This window comes from Oncorhynchus tshawytscha, linkage group LG12 (assembly GCF_018296145.1).
Source record: "Oncorhynchus tshawytscha isolate Ot180627B linkage group LG12, Otsh_v2.0, whole genome shotgun sequence".
NCBI classification, from domain to species: Eukaryota; Metazoa; Chordata; class Actinopteri; order Salmoniformes; family Salmonidae; genus Oncorhynchus; species Oncorhynchus tshawytscha.
In genome coordinates this window covers 35,308,260-35,329,225 of record NC_056440.1, presented here as the reverse complement: position 1 = coordinate 35,329,225, position 20,966 = coordinate 35,308,260, and the positions used below count along the sequence as shown (strand labels likewise).

The 20,966-nt window shown below is 44.9% G+C and overlaps 1 protein-coding gene across 5 annotated transcripts in view; it reads left to right on the top strand.

Annotated features, from left to right (window-relative positions):
* Positions 1-20,966, top strand: part of cux2b (cut-like homeobox 2b) — a 115,419-nt gene that overhangs the window by 54,682 nt on the left and 39,771 nt on the right. The window lies entirely within an intron of this gene.

Sequence of the window (20,966 nt, the reverse complement as noted above, 5' to 3'; positions counted from 1 at the left end):
TTGTCCATGTTTTGCGCCGGTGGGGCTTTGACGTGATTTAGAGAAACTTGACCACTACATCCTGACACAAAAAAACTCAGCACATGAAACTGTGGCCTTGGATGGATGATAGGGTGGGTCCGGGATAGAAATGAATGTGTAAGGACCCCGTTTTCATGTTACACTTCATCTGATCCTTATTGACTGGTATCTTCTCTGTCAAAGTGGAGTAGCTCTCTATCTGCCATTAGATGATCAGATATCTGGCTACTCATATTCTCTTCCCTGAGACAAGCCCTCATTTCCTGTTTTGGATTGTGCATTCTCAGTGCCCTCTCTGACGTGGCCTTATTGAAAAAGTCATCTGATACCTACCAAGGCTCTGCTCTAGCCATTAAACCAAGGTCATAAATCACATTTGTGAGCTACGTTATGGTCCACAAAGCAGAGGCATATTGAAGTGATACCGCAAATAATGTTTCCAGTCTCCCTCTCTCTCCTCAACTAACCTGAAAGCTGAATCACAAAATATGATAACACTCTGCATGGATTTTCTGGTTCTCATGTGTGATCATAGTCTACGTGTTTTTTTAAGTGGTTTGTAATTATCTATGCCAAAATGACCGTCTGTTTTGTCTGAAGTCATTGCTGATATGTTGGTGCCAATGTCAATTAAATTACTGTGACTGCAAAGGCAGAGACATCAAAATACTGTATCTAAAGTGTATCTTTATTGTGCTAACATGAACCTAGGGGACTCATTTGAGCACTATTGATGTTTGACAACTGGGAGCAAAGATGTTTGGTAAGTAAATAAAGTAGGTAGCTGATAATTAAGGAGGCCTCTGTTTTGAAGGAAGAAAGGTATCAATGCTTCCACTGGAAGTGTTTGTAGCAGTAGTTTTTTTGTAGAACGACTATGAAACGGTCAACTCTAGTGACTTTTTAAAAGGACATTCTTCCCATTGTATAATACAGTTTTAGGGTTTGGCTCCCCAAAGCTCCCTTACCCCCAGGTAGCGCATATGAACACGTCATAAGCCAGGTAGCCAAACCTAAGCGGGCAGGTTTGGCTACCTCACTGGCACAAATGGCTAAAGAACCTTTAGAACGATGTTGAACTCAGACAGAGCTAAATCACCTTTATAAATTACACGGACAGATTATTGAAAGTATGTTTGGTAGAAATGCTATGATGTGGGGGCACTAATTTTGAATGCAGAAACACTGAAAGGTCTGCACCTCTACTTTGGATAACTCTCATCAAAGTGCAGATTTGAAAGTAAATTGTACTAGCTACCTACTTGGAGTACAGTCATTCTCAGCTATTTTCAGAAGGGACATTTTTTTGCCAGAAAAAGTATGCATCATCATAAATAAAACCCCTGGTGTTTTCTGATACACTTTGACCTTCCTGCTTAATGTCAAACAGCTTGTGGAGGCTTGTGAACTTTACCCACCAGTAATCTGCCAGGCCTTAGAGTAAAGCTGTGGGAGTTATACCTGCTGCTTCATGTGAGAAGCACAGTAAATAGGACTTGTAATTGCAGGAGCTTGTTTGGCTGTGTGTTTTGGGATACACTAAAGCTCCTCTACAGCTGCACCGAACAGGTGGTGTATGAGTCACAAGCGTGTGTGTGTGTGTGTGTGTGTGTGTGTGTGTGTCTATATGTGAGAGATCTGCTCCCCCCTCCTCGCCCGGGGCTGTGGCCCAGAGGAGTCCCTTTTGGTATTTGGACCCTCATCATGGCACTTTTAAAAGAGAAGTTTCTCCCTTTGAAGTGTTTGCGACATGACAGGCTCTATTTCTTTTCTGTTTCATTTCAATGTACCCCTCCCACTTTCTCTCTCATCCCTCGTCCGATCTCGTCTTCTAATTATCGTTAACCAGGCGACTGATTAGAAACACGGCGACCTAGTTTTCACAGAGCTGAAGCACCAGAAAGGGTTAATCCCAGAGCTGGTGGCTGTCATTGGTCGCTTCCCTCCTTCTTCTCCTTCGTTCCTCTTTTCTTTCTTTCCCTGGAAGTTTGCTAATGAGGTCCCGTCAGAGCTTGGGAGAGGTGTTAATTTGGCCTTGTGAAGTGGGAAGGAGATTAAGGACAGTGAGGAGCTGAGTTTACGGCTTAAAATACACCGCTGTCCTTATTAATCCACTGGGCCCTGGGAGACCAGCGTTTTTGGTTTTATAATGAACACTGTCTTATAATGAAGGTAATTTTAATAAAATTTACTGCAGAGACAGATGAGATGGTACGTGTCTCCATGGTCTCCGGCACACCTTTGGGGCTGGGGGATATGAGTTAATTCTCAGATAACCGATCGCAGGAGAGAGAAGCCTGTTGGACTGAGCCTGAGCCTCGTTTAGCGCCATGTGCTGTTCACACAACTTTCACACAACATTCCCTTGCCATCTGACTATACGGTACTGTAGATACAAGACACTGTAGATACTGGCTTTGAATTGTTGGGGATGTCAGGCCCAAATGAACCAGTCATCAAATTTTCCCCTCTTCTCTTGATGTCGTTTGGTAACCTACTCAGAGTAAGAAAACAGCAGCCCGGGACCCTAATTAAGGAAACTTGCTTTACAATAATCCGAGGAGTAATTTAGCGTGCACAATGAGAGTTGTGGTGCTTGCGTTGCGCAGATGGAGAATCTGATAAATAGTTTGTAACGTGTAATTAGCTTCTCTGCCGGTTACATACCATTAACCCCTCGAGCTCAGGAATCATTATTGGCCCTCATTATCAGCCAGAAAGGTACAATCGAGCTGACTAGACGTCAAAACATCAAACAGCTATTAATGCAATGCCGACTGAGGGTTGGATGGGCGACACCTGTTTTCTAACTGTGCCATCTCTTACCCTGAGGTTGTGGTGATGATATGTGGAGTAAATGTTGATCATTCTCTCGGAGTAAGGAGTAGGCTATGCAATGTAGTGCTCTTACAGAGAGGAGATAATCCTAAATCTCTTCAAGTCAATAGCAGATATATTGGTCGAATTCTGTACAGGTGTATATTGGCAACTTGATCACCTGGGTAGGTGCTACACCGACATCAAGGGTTTCTCTGGTAAGAGGTGAAGAAATGACAGCCGTTCATAAAGCCATCTCTATTAGGAATCTAGGAATTCATATCTGCTTATCATGTTACACATGTGTTTTCATCCAAGCTCCATTAATGAGCACGTTATGAATGTCAATTTCAATACCTTTCCAATCAAGGCATATAGGTACTTCAGACGTCTGCAGACACACCAGTCTATCAGGTGATATGAGACCGATGTCCTGCAGACACACCAGTCTATCAGATGATATGAGACCGATGTCCTGCAGAGACACCAGTCTATCAGTTGATATGAGACCGATGTCCTGCAGAGACACCAGTCTATCAGGTGATATGAGACCGATGTCCTGCAGAGACACCAGTCTATCAGGTGATATGAGACCGATGTCCTGCAGAGACACCAGTCTATCAGGTGATATGAGACCGATGTCCTGCAGAGACACCAGTCTATCAGGTGATATGAGACCGATGTCCTGCAGAGACACCAGTCTATCAGGTGATATGAGACCGATGTCCTGCAGAGACACCAGTCTATCAGGTGATATGAGACCGATGTCCTGCAGAGACACCAGACGATCAGGTGATATGAGACCGATGTCCTGCAGAGACACCGGTCTATCAGGTGATATGAGACCGATGTCCTGCAGAGACACCAGTTTATCAGGCGATATGAGATCGATGTCCTGCAGAGACACCAGACGATCAGGCGATATGAGACCGATGTCCTGCAGAGACACCGGTCTATCAGGTGATATGAGACCGATGTCCTGCAGACACACCAGTTTATCAGGCGATATGAGATCGATGTCCTGCAGAGACACCAGACGATCAGGCGATATGAGACCGATGTCCTGCAGAGACACCAGACGATCAGGCGATATGAGGCCGATGTCCTGCAGAGACACCGGTCTATCAGGCGATATGAGACCGATGTCCTGCAGAGACACCGGTCTATCAGGCGATATGAGACCGATGTCCTGTAGAGACACCGGTCTATCAGGTGATACGAGACCGATGTCCTGTAGAGACACCAGTCTATCAGGTGATATGAGACCGATGTCCTGCAGAGACACCGGTCTATCAGGCGATATGAAACCGATGTCCTGCAGAGACACCGGTCTATCAGGTGATATGAGACCGATGTCCTGCAGAGACACCAGTCTATCAGGTGATATGAGACCGATGTCCTGTAGAGACACCAGTCTATCAGGTGATACGAGACCGATGTCCTGCAGAGACACCGGTCTATCAGGTGATATGAGACCGATGTCCTGCAGAGACACCGGTCTATCAGGCGATATGAGACCGATGTCCTGCAGAGACACCGGTCTATCAGGCGATATGAGACCGATGTCCTGTAGAGACACCGGTCTATCAGGTGATATGAGACCGATGTCCTGCAGAGACACCGGTCTATCAGGCGATATGAAACCGATGTCCTGCAGAGACACCGGTCTATCAGGTGATATGAGACCGATGTCCTGCAGAGACACCAGTCTATCAGGTGATATGAGACCGATGTCCTGTAGAGACACCAGTCTATCAGGTGATATGAGACCGATGTCCTGCAGAGACACCGGTCTATCAGGCGATATGAAACCGATGTCCTGCAGAGACATCGGTCTGTCTATCAGGTGATACGAGACCGATGTCCTGCAGAGACACCGGTCTATCAGGTGATATGAGACCGATGACCCAGAGCCTGAACCCAGAACCTGAACCCATACAGAGCAGAGCGGGCAGCACTGCCGCTAGCCAGGTAGAGACTCAGACACACACTCTTTGATCATCCATCGAGAGGAGACCAGTCCTTCCTCTTTTTGATGAATTCCTGAAGGAAATGATCATTCGTCTTGAATGTATAAATATGTTATGAATAGTGGAATGAATCAAAGAGTAAAGGATGATAATTAATTATGGCGCTGTGATAAAAAAAAATCTGTGCGTGTTATGACGCAAGCTTCCTCCATGTCATTACGAGAGGCTCTATAATTACCTTTCTGCCCGAGCCAGCGCTCCTGGCTGTGCTGCCGGTGGCGAGAGCGACACGGCGCTGCGGCTAACGGTCGTAAAGCTTTTCCCTGCCTAATTGTCTGAGGGGCTCTATGGCACTTTCATAGATGAGGGACTGCGCCGTTTGTGAAATGCAGCAGCGACGCTCCCGCTTAAACAGCTCAATGAAGACCGATCTTCATCATGAACAAAATTGTCTGGATATAAGGTGCAGATAGGCTGATCGGATGGTCAGATGATCGGATGGGTCGGTGGGGTTGGGTTGGTTAGTAGAGTCCTCATCTCATGGTAGGTGTCTTTAACGGTGAGGTTGGCACGGTGTTGAAAGTGTGACTTTGTCCAGTAAAACACAATGTGGTAGCGATAACCCCCCCCCTTCACAAAATTCAACAACACGATTTAATCTCCAGAACAATGCAATGAGGTACGGTAGCTGAGATATCTCTGGATGTGACCCATTCCAACTCCCCTGTCTGGCTGGATCTGTCACACCCTACCATGTCCATTTTCACCAAGAGCTCGTACTGGGCTCATGAGGCGGTTCTAATACGGTCTCCACCTACCTCTGCTGTCTGTCTGTCTCAGGCTCATTGAGCAGCCAGCCAGCCAGCCTAGGTCCATACAGGAACTCCAGGCCATTAGGTATGAACAGCACACATCGCACCCCCGGCCGATTGTTGGGAATATAATGGGCTGCAGGAGCCATGTAAACCAGAGACACCCTCCGCCCATGTCTAGTGGAGAGAGGGTGTGGCTCGAAGCACCAATAGGAGCTCATATTTAACATGACCTCCCACCTCTCATCTCCAGTGGCGCTCCACACACAGCCCACCACTCACCTGATGCAGCAGTAGTGCTCCCATTAAGAACATACTGTATTGTACTTGTCATGCTTCTGCCTTGTGGAGTTATTTTCTCTGCATTTGAATTACTGTCATTAATATAGTTACAGTAGCCAGTAGAGTAAGAAAACACGTATTGGTTAAGAGGTTCAGTCGAATCTCATTTATTTTTCCAAGCATGAATTACTGGGTTAGAATATAATGTCCCTCTCGGCCCATGCAGTCTGTTCTGTGGAAGCAGTCATCTCTTTCTTCTGCTTCCTTTGACACTGGTAATAATTAGTGCTGCAGCTCTGCTAATTCAAAAGTCCATAAACAGAGACCTAGGGAGTCGTGTGGGACATGCCACAGAAGAAGACCCAAAGCACAGAGTTTTAGATATGACTCTATCTGACTTATCTTCTTCTTTCTTGACTGATGATTTGATTCAGTTGTGTTTGAATCCCTCCTCCTCCATCAGCCTCCCAGTGTTAGTCTCATTACACCTCTCAGTGTTAGTCTCATTACACCTCCCAGTGTTAGTCTCATTACACCTCTCAGTGTTAGTCTCATTACACCTCTCAGTGTTAGTCGCATTACACCTCTCAGTGTTAGTCTCATTACACCTCCCAGTGTTAGTCTCATTACACCTCTCAGTGTTAGTCTCATTACACCTCTCAGTGTTAGTCTCATTACACCTCCCAGTGTTAGTCTCATTACACCTCTCAGTGTTAGTCTCATTACACCTCTCAGTGTTAGTCTCATTACACCTCTCAGTGTTAGTCTCATTACACCTCTCAGTGTTAGTCTCATTACACCTCTCAGTGTTAGTCTCATTACACCTCTCAGTGTTAGTCTCATTACACCTCTCAGTGTTAGTCTCATTACACCTCTCAGTGTTAGTCGCATTACACCTCTCAGTGTTAGTCTCATTACACCTCCCAGTGTTAGTCTCATTACACCTCTCAGTGTTAGTCTCATTACACCTCTCAGTGTTAGTCTCATTACACCTCTCAGTGTTAGTCTCATTACACCTCCCAGTGTTAGTCTCATTACACCTCTCAGTGTTAGTCTCATTACACCTCTCAGTGTTAGTCTCATTACACCTCTCAGTGTTAGTCTCATTACACCTCCCAGTGTTAGTCTCATTACACCTCTCAGTGTTAGTCTCATTACACCTCTCAGTGTTAGTCTCATTACACCTCTCAGTGTTAGTCTCATTACACCTCTCAGTGTTAGTCTCATTACACCTCTCAGTGTTAGTCTCATTACACCTCCCAGTGTTAGTCTCATTACACCTCTCAGTGTTAGTCTCATTACACCTCTCAGTGTTAGTCTCATTACACCTCTCAGTGTTAGTCTCATTACACCTCTCAGTGTTAGTCTCATTACACCTCTCAGTGTTAGTCTCATTACACCTCTCAGTGTTAGTCTCATTACACCTCTCAGTGTTAGTCTCATTACACCTCTCAGTGTTAGTCTCATTACACCTCTCAGTGTTAGTCTCATTACACCTCTCAGTGTTAGTCTCATTACACCTCTCAGTGTTAGTCTCATTACACCTCTCAGTGTTAGTCTCATTACACCTCTCAGTGTTAGTCGCATTACACCTCCCAGTGTTAGTCTCATTACACCTCTCAGTGTTAGTCTCATTACACCTCTCAGTGTTAGTCGCATTACACCTCCCAGTGTTAGTCTCATTACACCTCTCAGTGTTAGTCTCATTACACCTCTCAGTGTTAGTCTCATTACACCTCTCAGTGTTAGTCTCATTACACCTCTCAGTGTTAGTCTCATTACACCTCTCAGTGTTAGTCTCATTACACCTCCCAGTGTTAGTCTCATTACACCTCTCAGTGTTAGTCTCATTACACCTCCCAGTGTTAGTCTCATTACACTTCCCAGTGTTAGTCTCATTACACCTCTCAGGGTTGTGCTTGAGGATGCGGTTGTGATATGTCTGCGCATCCCAGTTGGTGATATTCATCATTATTGCAGCGTGTTTAGATATAAGGATTCACACCAGGTATAGAGAGAGAAGGGGCTGATGTTATAAATAGCTACTTTCCTCTCTAGCCATGTGGAATTGATGAGTTTCAGCACATTCTGCTCTGCAGTGCTGGGTTTAATTTCTATAGTCCTGACAGCACAAACCTCTGACCCCGGAGACGCCACGCCTGAGTAACGATACTGTGCAAATGTTAGCCATGTTTGAGGATGGACGCACACAGAGGTGTCTGTGCTGTGCTGCTCTTACAGGGCCTCAGACTGCCCGTACATCCTCTCCCTGTAAATCTCCTACCACCATAACAGCCAGCCACTCACATTCCCTCACATTCCCTTACCCACCCCTTTGACAAACAGGTGATCTCTGAAACACTCACTCCTCTCAACTCCTAACTAGCATGCTACTGTAGCAGATACCCATAGACTTCCAGTCATTGCGCTAACGCTAGTTAGCATTGGTTCGCAAAATTACCTCAGACTTCCTTCATACTGGACACAGAGACATAAAAATGCTATACAGAGTTCTGGGGAAGTAGATAATTGCCAAAATCTCGACATATTCGAAGTCAACTGACTTGTTATGAGACAGGCGTTAGGCTCCCCCAAGCATCCCAGTCTGAGATCAGAGCAGAGTAAAGCAGCCGTGTTCTTGGGATGCTCTGACTCCTGGCTGGCATCCTCTCAGCTCCTGGCAAGAGCACAGTCAAATTAGCCAATAAAAATGTGTGAAATCGGTGGCTCTGCGCCGGCGAGGACATGCCAGGAGAAATAAACATCAGCGTTCGTACAACCAGGAAAAACCCATGTGAGGAGGAAAAGGCGGAACGGGGAGCTGCTCTACCAATTCCACATTGTGATGCTGTGATTTTCGCCAAACAACCACTGAGCCACAGACCCAGTCAGTCACAGAAACAGAACCAGTTAGAGACGGAGAGAATGTCTTCTTACGTCCACCACAGAGACACAGCTGGAGATGAAACCAGTTGCAGTGCAGTCACATTTGGAACATGGGCTCCTGTCAGAAGACAAAGTCCTCCTGTGTGGTGAGATTTTAATTCCCTCTTGTCTGGATCCTCCAGTTTTCATTTCACATTGTGTTGGGCTGTGAAGTTTATTTTCAGTAGAATCTAAACCCACTAATTAAATATCATAACTTTCAGAAGAAGGCTCTCCTAAAGGTACCTGAAATTTGTATTTAGACTTCAAAAGAAGCCAAGCCTTTAAAGTAAATCTATTGTTTTTCATTTAGACTTGCAATTTTCTCCTCTCTTGTGAAAGCACCGCTGTATGTAGTTATGATTGATCTGGTAATTAAAATATGCAGAGAGGGAAAAATATTAACTGCTTCTTTTTTTGCTCTCTTTTTGTTTTAGAAAACAGCAGCCCCCTTTTTCTCTCTCTCTCTTTCCAGCACAGATAATTACATTTCATACATTGATGTTCTTTACACAGCATTCATCGGCCTCATTATTTTTCAATTTTCATCTTTCTGGTGGGAGATCGATAGATTGATAAAATGATGGAGCCCATCTTAAATAATGCAAAGGAGAGAAAAGTTACGCTCACTTTGCTGCTAGCTAAGTGTTTGAACTTTTATTCTCCTTTCAAATGATGTTTAATATCCCATGAAGGTACTGTAGGCCTCAATGCTACAGTCTTTAATTAACTGATATAATTCAAAGGGTTAAATCATTTATTTACATTTTTTGCTGTCCCTGTACAGAAAATGTGGATATTTGCACATACAATGTAGGATGACGCTTGTCAGGGCCAATATCCCAAACTATAAAAAACTAGCAATTCAAAGAAAGACAGCGTAAAGTAGGCCAATTAGTACCTAGGGAACATTTAGCTAGGAGAGATAGCAGCTCAAAATGTCACACGCACTACCATTGGACCGATTGTTTATAATGTGACCTGACAGTTTGAGTCTCTTCAATAACGGATTAACTACAATACTAATTAACATGTGGTTATATTAAAGCAAGGAACTCTCCTTGCAGAGGAAGAGAACTGTGCATAAAGAGGAAAGAAAGAGAAGCAACCCATAGTTTTAGCTCATGTATAGTTTAAGGGGAAAGGTTTTTTCCCTCTACATACAGTACAGTCTAAATTCATTATTTCTAGTTACTTTCTTCAATAAAATACATTGTCCTAAATTATATCTCCCCTTGTGCAGCCAAACTCGGGCACCACAGAGCTATTTGCCTTTCCCACAAACAGCTCTCGCCTGTGTGTCTCTTCCCTTCTTTCCTCTCATGAGAGAGGAGTAAAAGTGGCGATGGTGGCCTGAGAGAGACAGAGAGAGAGAGGGAGAGAAAGAGAGAGAGAGAGAGAGAGAGAGGAGGGAGGGAGGGAGGGAGGGAGGGAGGGAGGGAGGGAGGGAGGGAGGGAGGGAGGGAGGGAGGGAGGGAGGGAGGGAGGGAGGGAGGGAGGGAGGGAGAGATCTTCAATTAAAGTAGCAACTCTGCATCTCCCTATGATTCCGTCCGAGTTCCGTCCCTTTTAATTGGGTCTCCGTGGAGTAGTGTGAGAGTTCCCATTCCTTCAGCATGATGGGCCCAGCCTGGAGAGGGGCTGCTGGGACAGCCAAGGGGAACAGCTGGTGATGTTGGGGCCCTGCCACTGACACAGGGAGAGAGATGGAGGACTAGAGGCGTCAGCTGGATCTGAATGGAGAGGGACACACTGGTATGAACAGGGGGCTTGGCCGTGTGTCACTCTTTACAGATGGACCAGGTTATTCACTCGGGACACAGAGTTGCTTTACAACACATCTCTCTGGTTTTTAACTGATTCAGTGTGTGGCTTGATCTGGTGTGGTGTATGTGTACCACTCAGTCTGTTTAACTGGAATGATGTGTTGAATACGTGGTTGTGTCAGTTGCGTGGGTGCATGCATGAGTATGGGATTGCGTGCTTGCCTGTTGTTGTGTGTGCCTGCGTGTTGTCTAGCAAGACACATGAAGGACAGATGTTGGTACTGGAGGATTATGTGATGTATCTGTTTTATTAATTGTTTACCACTAATAAATGAACTCAATTTAACCCGTGTCCACAAGCAGGCTTCTACAGACTCCCTTTATCACATGCTCAGACACACACGTATGCACACCCACTCACAAGCGCCCACGCTTATGAGCACATACACATACTCAATCTGCCCTCTCTCTTTTCTTTTTCATTATTATCCCTGTTGTCTGTTGGGAAGCATAGGGAGGGAGGGTTGGGGGTAATTGCAGGCATTGTGAGCAGGTCATCTGCTGGTGCCCCTGTTGGACGGGGCTGGAGACCCCAGCCTGGGGGATGTATGGTGACACTCATCTCCACAGACACTTCCTGGCATGCCTGGCCTTGGATACCATACTTATTCCTATGCATGTGTGTGTGCGTGTGTGTGTGTGTAGTGTTTGCATCCTGAAGCCATCTGTAGCAGTGCCGCTAGTACTGTTACAGCAAGCCCATGAGGCTGTGGGCATTGGGCAAATGTGCTCTTCTATTCCTCCAGTCTTCCCTTATAAAGTATTTTGTAAAGTCTGTTTTTTTCACTCATTGAAGATGCTTCCTCTCTCTCTAATGAGGCAGAGCCTGAAATGGCAGTGGGGCTAGCTAGCGTTGCAGAGCTATGATATCCTGTGTGAAAAACTGCCCAAATCACAGTGTCTGCAGCCGTGCGCCAGGTTGCTTCATTTATTCCCCGGGTGGAGTTGTCCTACACTCTGAGCGTATAGAGGCTTACGTAACAGTAGGAGCGCAGTCATGAAACTCTGATCTAAAGCATTCTGAAAGGTTGCTTTATGAGATTCAATTCAAAATGGATCTCCTGTAGGCTAAACCGTGTATATTTTTCATTATAAACTGTGTGGTTCGAGCTTCTGAATGCTGATTGGCTGACAGCCGTGGAATATACCACGAGTATGACAAAACATTTATTATTACCGCTCTAATTACATTGGTAACTAGTTTATAATAGCAATAAGGCACCTCGGAGGTTTGTGGTATATGGCCAACACTCCGTGTTGCGTCGCGCTTAAGAACAGCCCTTAGCCGTGGTATATTGGCCATATACCACACCTCCTTGTGCCTTATTGCTTTATTACGCTCATATTTGAAACTAATTTTGAACAATATGATGAAACTTCTAGCTTCTGTAGCTTGGTATTTTCTCAGTGAGACTTGATCTTTCCTTATTTTCAGTGTAACACTCATCCCATCATGTGTCATGTGTGTTCAACTAGAACCCCAACATTAACCCCAAATCTAAACCAACCTGGACCTGTAACATGAGGGATCAGACAGGATAGATCCTCATTACAATCATGAGGAAATCAAACTCCTGGCAGGGGAGGTCAACGAGTGTACATTAACCAAACAGACCATTTGTTTTTAGAACAGCCTTGGCACCGGGGTGCATGGGCTTTAGGCTGGCATCCAGCGGTCATGGAGGATGTCCCAACCAGGAGGGAGTGCAGTGTGGGTCCGGGCCAGCTTTCTCACAGAGACAGGAGGGAGTGCAGTGCTGGTCCGGGCCAGCTCTCTCACAGAGACAAGGGGGAGTGCAGTGCTGGTCCGTGCCAGCTCTCTCACAGAGACAGGGGGGAGTACAGTGCGGGTCCGGGCCAGCTCTCTCACAGAGACAGGGGGAGTGCAGTGCTGGTCCGGGCCAGCTCTCTCACAGAGACAGGGGGAGTACAGTGCGGGTCCGGGCCAGCTCTCTCACAGAGACAGGGGGAGTGCAGTGCGGGTCCGGGCCAGCTCTCTCACAGAGACAGGGAGGTGTGCAGTGCGGGTCCGGGCCAGCTCTCTCACAGAGACAGGGAGGTGTGCAGTGCGGGTCCGGGCCAGCTCTCTCACAGAGACAGGGGGAGTGCAGTGCGGGTCTGGGCCAGCTCTCTCACAGAGACAGGGGGAGTGCAGTGCGGGTCCGGGCCAGCTCTCTCACAGAGACAGGGAGGTGTGCAGTGCGGGTCCGGGTCAGCTCTCTCACAGAGACAGGGGGAGTGCAGTGCGGGTCCGAGCCAGCTCTCTCACAGAGACAGGGAGGTGTGCAGTGCGGGTCCGGGCCAGCTCTCTCACAGAGACAGGGGGAGTGCAGTGCGGGTCCGGGCCAGCTCTCTCACAGAGACAGGGAGGTGTGCAGTGCGGGTCCGGGCCAGCTCTCTCACAGAGACAGGGGGAGTGCAGTGCGGGTCCGGGCCAGCTCTCTCACAGAGACAGGGGGAGTGCAGTGCGGGTCCGGGCCAGCTCTCTCACAGAGACAGGGGGGAGGAGGAGAAAGAGAAAACTTGCTCACCGGGTTGCTGATTTACACTGCCACAAACTGGACTCTCGAGTCTCTAAATGGTCATCAGGTCACCTCCTAAAAGGCTTTATGTACTGTTATGACAGTTACTCCACTTTTTTCTGCAAGCTGGTTTTTGGGAGAATGTTGGCTCACCTCTGAAAGCACTGCACTATATAATTGTTTTCTATTAAAGTGTCATCCAATTTTCTTCAGTATATAGTATTGATAAACACTCTTAAGGGTGCACGTACACACACTCGCACACGCGCACACACACACGTGCACACGCACCTTGTGAATATTACTCTTTGTCCTTACCTCGTTCTAATTATAGTGTATGACGGCACACCTTCACAGATCTAACAGGGATCTGTCATTGACAGGCCCACAGAGCTCCACACTCCACACTGTGAAAATGAGTGATATCTCTCTGTAAAATATGTATGACATCAAAAATCCTTAAAGGTTATTACAAATGAGTAATGGGGTGAGAGCAGTAAAAAAATTGCCCTCCCAGGGTGTCGTGTTTAAATATGTAATTTAACATGCTCCAATATAGAGCTGGACTGGCTCCCAGCAGTGGGATCGTGCCTGTAGGCCTGGCTTGCCCACACTGTCTGTCTGTCTGTCTGTCTGTCTGCCTGCCTGCAACATGGAACATGCCTTGTTATGAGCTCCAACCAATGATTTACAGTATATATACAGTGGCAAGAAAAGGTATGTGAACCCTTTGGAATTACCTGGATTTCTGCATAAACTGATCATCAAATTTGATCTGATCTTCATCTAAGTCACAACAATAGACAAACACAGGGTGCTTACACTAATAACACACAAATTATTGTATTTTTGTTTTGTCTATATTGAATACATCATTTAAACATTCACAGTGTAGGTTGTAAAAAGTATGTGAACCCCTAGGCTAATGACTTCTCCAAAAGCTAATTGGAGTCAGGAGTCAGTTAACCTGGAGTCCAATCAATGAGACGAGATTGGAAATGTTGGTTAGAGTTTGCTATTCATAAGAAGCATTGCCTGATGTGAACCATGCCTCGAACAAAAGAGATCTCAAAAGATGGGTCAGAAGTTTACATACACTAAGTTGACTCTGCCAGTAAACAGCTTGGAAAATTCCATTAAATTATGTAATGGCTTTAGAAGCTTCTGATAGGCTAAACATCATTTGAGTCAATTGTAGGTGTACCTGTGGATGCATTTCAAGGCCTACCTTCAAACCCAGTGCCTCTTTGCTTGACATCATGGGAAAATCAAAAGAAATCAGCCAAGACCTCAGAAAATAAATTGTAGACCTCTTCAAGTCTGGTTCATCCTTGGGTGCAATTTCCAAATGCCTGAAGGTGCCACATTCATCTGAACAAACAATAGTATGCAAGTAAACACCATGGGACCATGCAGCCATCATACCGCTCAGGAAGGAGACGCGTTCTGTCTCTTAGAAATGAACGTACTTTGGTGCGAAAAGTGCAAATCAATCCCAGAACAACAGCACCTTGTGGACCTTGTGAAGATGCTGGAGGAAACAGGTGCAAAAGTATCTATATCCACACTAAAACGAGTCCTATATCGACATTACCTGAAAGGCCACTCGGCAAGGAAGAAGCCACTGCTCCAAAACCGCCCCAAAAATTCAGACTACGGTTTGCAACTGCACATGGGGACAAAGATCGTACTTTTTGGAGAAATGTCCTCTGGTCTGATGAAACAAAAATATAACTATTTGGCCATAATGACCGTCATTATGTTTGGAGGAAATGGGGGGAGGCTTGCAAGCCGAAGAACACCATCCCAAGATGGGAAAATAACAGACACTGGACAGATGAACTGGCCTAGAGGGCCAGATGTTCCAGATACTCAACTAGTCTAAAGAAGGCCAGTTGTTTTGCTTCTTTAATCAGGACAACAGTTTTCAGCTGTGCTAACATAATTGCAAAAGGGTTTTCTAATTATCAATTAGCCTTTTAAAATGATAACCTTGGATTAGCTGACACAACGTGCCATTGGAACACATGAGTGATGGTTGCTGATAATGGGCCTGTCACGCCGTAGAGATCCTTTTATTCTCTATGTTTGTTTGGTCAGGGTGTGTCTTGGGTGGGAAAGTCTATGCTTTCTGGTTCTTTGTTTTTGGCCAGGTATGATTCTCAATCAGGGACAGCTGTCTATCGTTGTGTCTGATTGGGAATCATACTTAGGCAGTCTTTTTTCCTTTTCTCATTTGTGGGTTGTTGTCTTCGTTTAATGCATGTATAGCCTTACGGAGCTTCACGTTCGTTTTTGATGTTTATTGTTTTGTTGGCGAAGTTTAAAAATAGATGCTGCACCTTGGTCCGGTCATTTTCAAGACTACGCTCGTTACAGGGCCTCTGTACGAGGCACACCTATGTAGATACTCCATTAAAAATCAGCCGTTTCCAGCTACAATCGTCATTTACAACATGAACAATGTCTACACTGTATTTCTGATCAATTTTATGTTATTTTAATGGACAAAAAATGAGCTTTTCTTTCATAAACAAGGACATTTCTAAGTGACCCCAAACTTTTGAACAGTAGTGTATATTTAACCCAAAAATATATGGGAGATTGGAAATGATGCAGACGATTACATTGATGGAAACAACAATCTATCTGTGATATTAAAGCTGATCCATCTGCTAAATATATATTTCTATAAAAAATATATAAATATATATATTTTTTAAATGTTACTTTTCAGTGTGTTCCCAGAAAATCTGAAGTTGCCATCAACAAGTAAAAAGTAGTCAGGGGTTGCGGGTGCTGCACACGTTGCACCCAGGTATAACAACACCAAAATCATTAGGGGGTTCGATTAATCTCGCCCAGGGGCCCATGTAAGGTGTGTCTCCCAGATGTGAGCCAGGTGCCCCACTCTGTCTGACAGCGAAGTCGACTCAAAACAAAAGTGACGTAATTAAGCATGTATAGTAATGTGTAGGATTGTTTTCACACGCAAAAGTGATTGCTTTTGATAAAAATGTTTTATCTGCCTTCCCTCTCTACTTTCGCCTGATGTACCCTGGGCCAGATTAATCAAACCCCTCCCTGCTTGCTTAAATTGTGCGCCATGCTGTGCGTAGTCAAAAGAAAATGGCATGCTTGCTAACTACGTGATTAAATTTGTCTGTTTTCTGAACTATTCAGAACAACTATTTTAGACTATTGTATTTTAACCAAGCAAATGAAATAAAGAAACAAAATCCTTTTTGACTGTTCATTTAAATCGTCTGTCAAAATCAGTGTTTTAAGAATAGGGTTCGTAGTGTGATGGCTAGAAGTACCACCTTTGCATCTGAAGATTGTGGGTTCGTCTCCCAGAGGATACATTTTGATTATAGTTTATAGTTTTCCCAGCCCCCTACTGACACACACACACACACACAAACACACACGCACACATGCGCGCACGCGCACGCACGCACACACACACACACACACACGCACACACACACACACACAGACTTATTCTAATATATTAGGTGGCTCTTAAATAAACCTTTGGGTTTGTGGAGTGACAGGCAGGTGGCAGTGAGTGTGGTAATGTGTACTACTGCGTTCATCTTGCTAGAACAGAGGAGAGACCAGCTCACAGACACTCAAAGAAGAGGTCGTTGCCCTCATCCGTGCGATGCACGCCATCCCTACGGTACTGCCTCTGAACACTGTGTTTTATAGCCGAGTGGTGGGTTGTGGGAATGCGCCTGTCACGGAGAAATGCAAGCTGGCCCATGTGGAACTGACAAACGACTTATGCCAATTCAAATGTACACGGGAAACATGGTACTTCGCACACTATCAATAATTAAAATGTATGTTCTGTTCCAAATCTGTGACTTCTCCCACCTGTTTTCATATTTATACTGCTATTTATAAATGAGGACATGTGTGCTCTTTTACTGGAGTTGTACAACTGTCTAAAGCATGACTTAGGACATTTGTAGCTGAAGTTTTGTATTCAACGGTTTAGAGCACCTGTCCAATTTCAGATTTGTAAATATGTCTATCATTTCTCTTAAGAGTTATGTAGTTGTCTAACGACTTTGTATTTTGCAAGTCCTTCTGAGCAGTTTGTCATTTGTTGCAGTGTTTGTATCAGGGATGATCAAAACTTCTCTTGACGATTAACAGTGTTATGCAGGCTTTTTTGTTCAAGCCCAGTGCTACCACACCTGATACTACCACTCAACTGTTCATCCAGACCATGAATAGTAGAATCAGGTGTGGCAGAACTGGGCTGTAGCTTGTCAAGAGTAATTTTTGCCATCCCCTGAATTGTATTTACAAAGTTTACTATATCTGATGACAAGCAGGTGTCCACATACTTTTGGTCATGCAGTGTATATGCTCGTCTCATTCCAAAATCATGGGCGTGAGTATGTAGTTGGTCCCCTCTTTGCTGCTATAACAGCCTGCACTCTTCTGGAAAGCTTTTTACTAGATGTTGGAACATTGCTGCGAGGACTTAGTCGGGCACTGATGTTGGGCGATTAGGTCTGACTCGCAGTCGGCATTCCAATTAATCCCAAAGGTGTTTGTGGGGTTGAGGTCAGGGTTCTGTGCAGGCCAGTCAAGTTCTTCCACACCGATCTCGACAAACCATTTCTGTATGGACCTCGCTTTGTGCATGGGGGCATTGTCATGCTGAAACAGGAAAGGTCCTTCCCCAAACTGTTGCCACAATGTTGGAAGCACTTAATCGTCTGTACCGTAAACATTTCCTTCCAGACGTTTCCACTTCACAATAACAGCACTTACAGTTGACCGGGGCAGCTCTAGCAAGGCAGAAATTTCAAATCAAATCACATTTTATTGGTCACAAACACATGGTTAGCAGATGTTAATGCAAGTGTAACGAAATGCTTGTGCTTCTAGTTCCGACAGTGCAATAATATCTAACAAGTAGTCTAACAAATTCACAACAACTACAAGAAATAATACAGTTGAAGTCGGAAGTTTACATACACCTTAGCCAAATACATTTAAACTCAGTTTTTCACAATTCCTCACATTTAATCCTAGTAAAAATTCCCTGTCTTAGGCCTGTTAGGATCACCACTTTATTTTAAGAATGTGAAATGTCAGAATAATAGTAGAGAGAATTATTTATTTCAGCTTGTACTTCTTTCATCACATTCCCAGTGGTTCAGAAGTTTACATACACTCAATTAGTATTCGGTAGCTTGCCTTTAAATGGTTTAACTTGGGTCAAACGTTTTGGGTAGCCTTCCACAAGCTTCCCACAATAAGATGAGGAATGGGCCAAAATTCACCCCTGACATAGCTGGTGTAACTGAGTCAGGTTTGTAGGCCTCCTTTCTCTCACACGCTTTTTCAATTCTGCCCACAAATTTTCTATGGGATTGAGGTCAGGGCTTTGTGATGGCCACTCCAATACCTTGACTTTGTTGTCCTTAAGCCATTTTGCCACAACTTTGGAAGTATGCTTGGGGTCATTGTCCATTTGGAAGACCCATTTGCGGCCAAGCTTTAACTTTGACTGATGTCTTGGGATGTTGCTTCAATATATCCACATAATTGTCCTTCCTCATGATGCCATCTATTTTGTGAAGTGCACCAGTCCCTCCTGCAGCAAAGCACCCCCACAACATGATGATGCCACCCCCGTCCTTCACAGTTGGGATGGTGTTCTTCGGCTTGCAAGCCTCCCCCTTTTCCCTCCAAACATAACGATGTTCATTATGACAATTACATGAAGTTGATGGAAAGAGTCAATATTTGCAGTGTTGACCCTTCTTTTTCAAGACCTCTGCAATCTGCCCTGGCATGCTGTCAATTAACTTCTGGGCCACATCCTGACTGATGGCAGCCCATTCTTGCATCATCAATGCTTGGAGTTTGTCAGAATTTGTGGGTTTTTGTTTGTCCACCCGCCTCTTGAGGATTGACCACAAGTTCTCAATGGGATTAAGGTCTGAGGAGTTTCCTGGCCATGGACTCAAAATATTGATGTTTTGTTCCCTGAGCCACTTAGTTATCACTTTTTCCTTATGACAAGGTGCTCCATCATGCTGGAAAGGGCATTGTTCGCACCAAACTATTCCTGGATGGTTGGGAGAAGTTGCTCTCGGAGGATGTGTTGGTACCATTCTTTATTCATGGCTGTGTTCTTAGGCAAAATTATGAGTGAGCCCACTCCCTTGGCTGAGAAGCAACCCCACACATGAATGGTCTCAGGATGCTTTACTGTTGGCATGACACAGGACTGATGGTAGCGCTCACCTTGTCTTCTCCGGACAAGCTTTTTTCCAGATGCCCCAAACAATCGGAAAGGGGATTCATCAGAGAAAATGACTTCACCCCAGTCCTCAGTAGTCCAATCCCTGTACCTTTTTCAGAATATCAGTCTGTCTCTGATGTTTTTCCTGGAGAGAAGTGGCTTCTTTGCTGCCCTTCTTGACACCAGGCCATCCTCCAAAAGTCTTCGCCTCACTGTGCATACAGATGCACTCACACCTGCCTGCTGCCATTCCTGAGCAAGCTCTGTACTGGTGGTGCCCCGATCCCTCAGCTGAATCAACTTTAGGAAACGGTCCTGGCACTTGCTGGACTTTCTTGGGTGCCCTGAAGCCTTCTTCACAACAATTGAACCGCTCTCCTTGAAGTTCTTGATGATCCGATAAATGGTTGATTTAGGCGCAATCTTACTGGCAGCAATATCCTTGCCTATGAAGCCCTTTTTGTGCAAAGCAATGATGACGGCACGTGTTTCCTTGCAGGTAACCATGTTTGACAGAGGAAGAACAATGATTCCAAGCAACACCCTCCTTTTGAAGGTTCCAGTCTGTTATTCGAACTCAATCAGCATGCCAGAGTGATCTCCAGGCTTGTCCTCGTCAACACTCACACCTGTGTTAACGAGAGAATCACTGACATGATGTCAGCTGGTCCTTTTGTGATAGGGCTGAAATGCAGTAGAAATGTTTTTTTGGGATTCAGTTCATTTGCATGGCAAAGAGGGACTATGCAATTCATTGCAATTCATCTGATCAGTCTTCATAACATTCTGGAGTATATGCAAATTTCCATCATACAAACTGAGGCAGCAGACTTTGTGAAAATGTATATTTGTGTCATTCTCAAAACTATTGGCCACGACTGTATGTAAACTTCTGACCCAATGGAATTGTGGTGAAATAATCTGTCTGTAAACAATTGTTGGAAAAATTACTTGTGTCATGCACAAAGTAGATGTCCTAACCGACTTGCCAAAACTATAGTTTGTTAACAAGAAATTTGTGGAGTGGTTGAAAATGAGTTTTAATGAATCCAACCTAAGTGTATGTAAACTTCTGACTTCAACTGTACATAAAATAATACATTAAAAAAACAAATAACTGCATAGTTTCCTAAGGACCTGAAGCGAGGCGACCATCTCTGTCTGCGCCATCTTGCTAGACTAACTGACCTGTTGGAAAGGTGGCATCCTATGACTGTGCCATGTTGAAAATCACTGAGCTCTTCAGTACGGACCATTCTACTGCCAATGTTTGTCTATGGAGATTTCATGGCTGTGTTCTCGTTTTTATACACCTGTTAGCAATGGGTGTGGCTGAAATAATTTGAAGGGGTATTCACATACATTTGGCCATGTGGTGTGTATGTATATCTCATTTGGCTGTATTAGGGGTGTGCAAACATGACCATAATTGTATCCCTAAACTGAAGTGTTTTGATATGCCTAAATAGATGTTGGCAAGATTCCTCCCTGCACGTTCTCACTGCAAAAAAAGG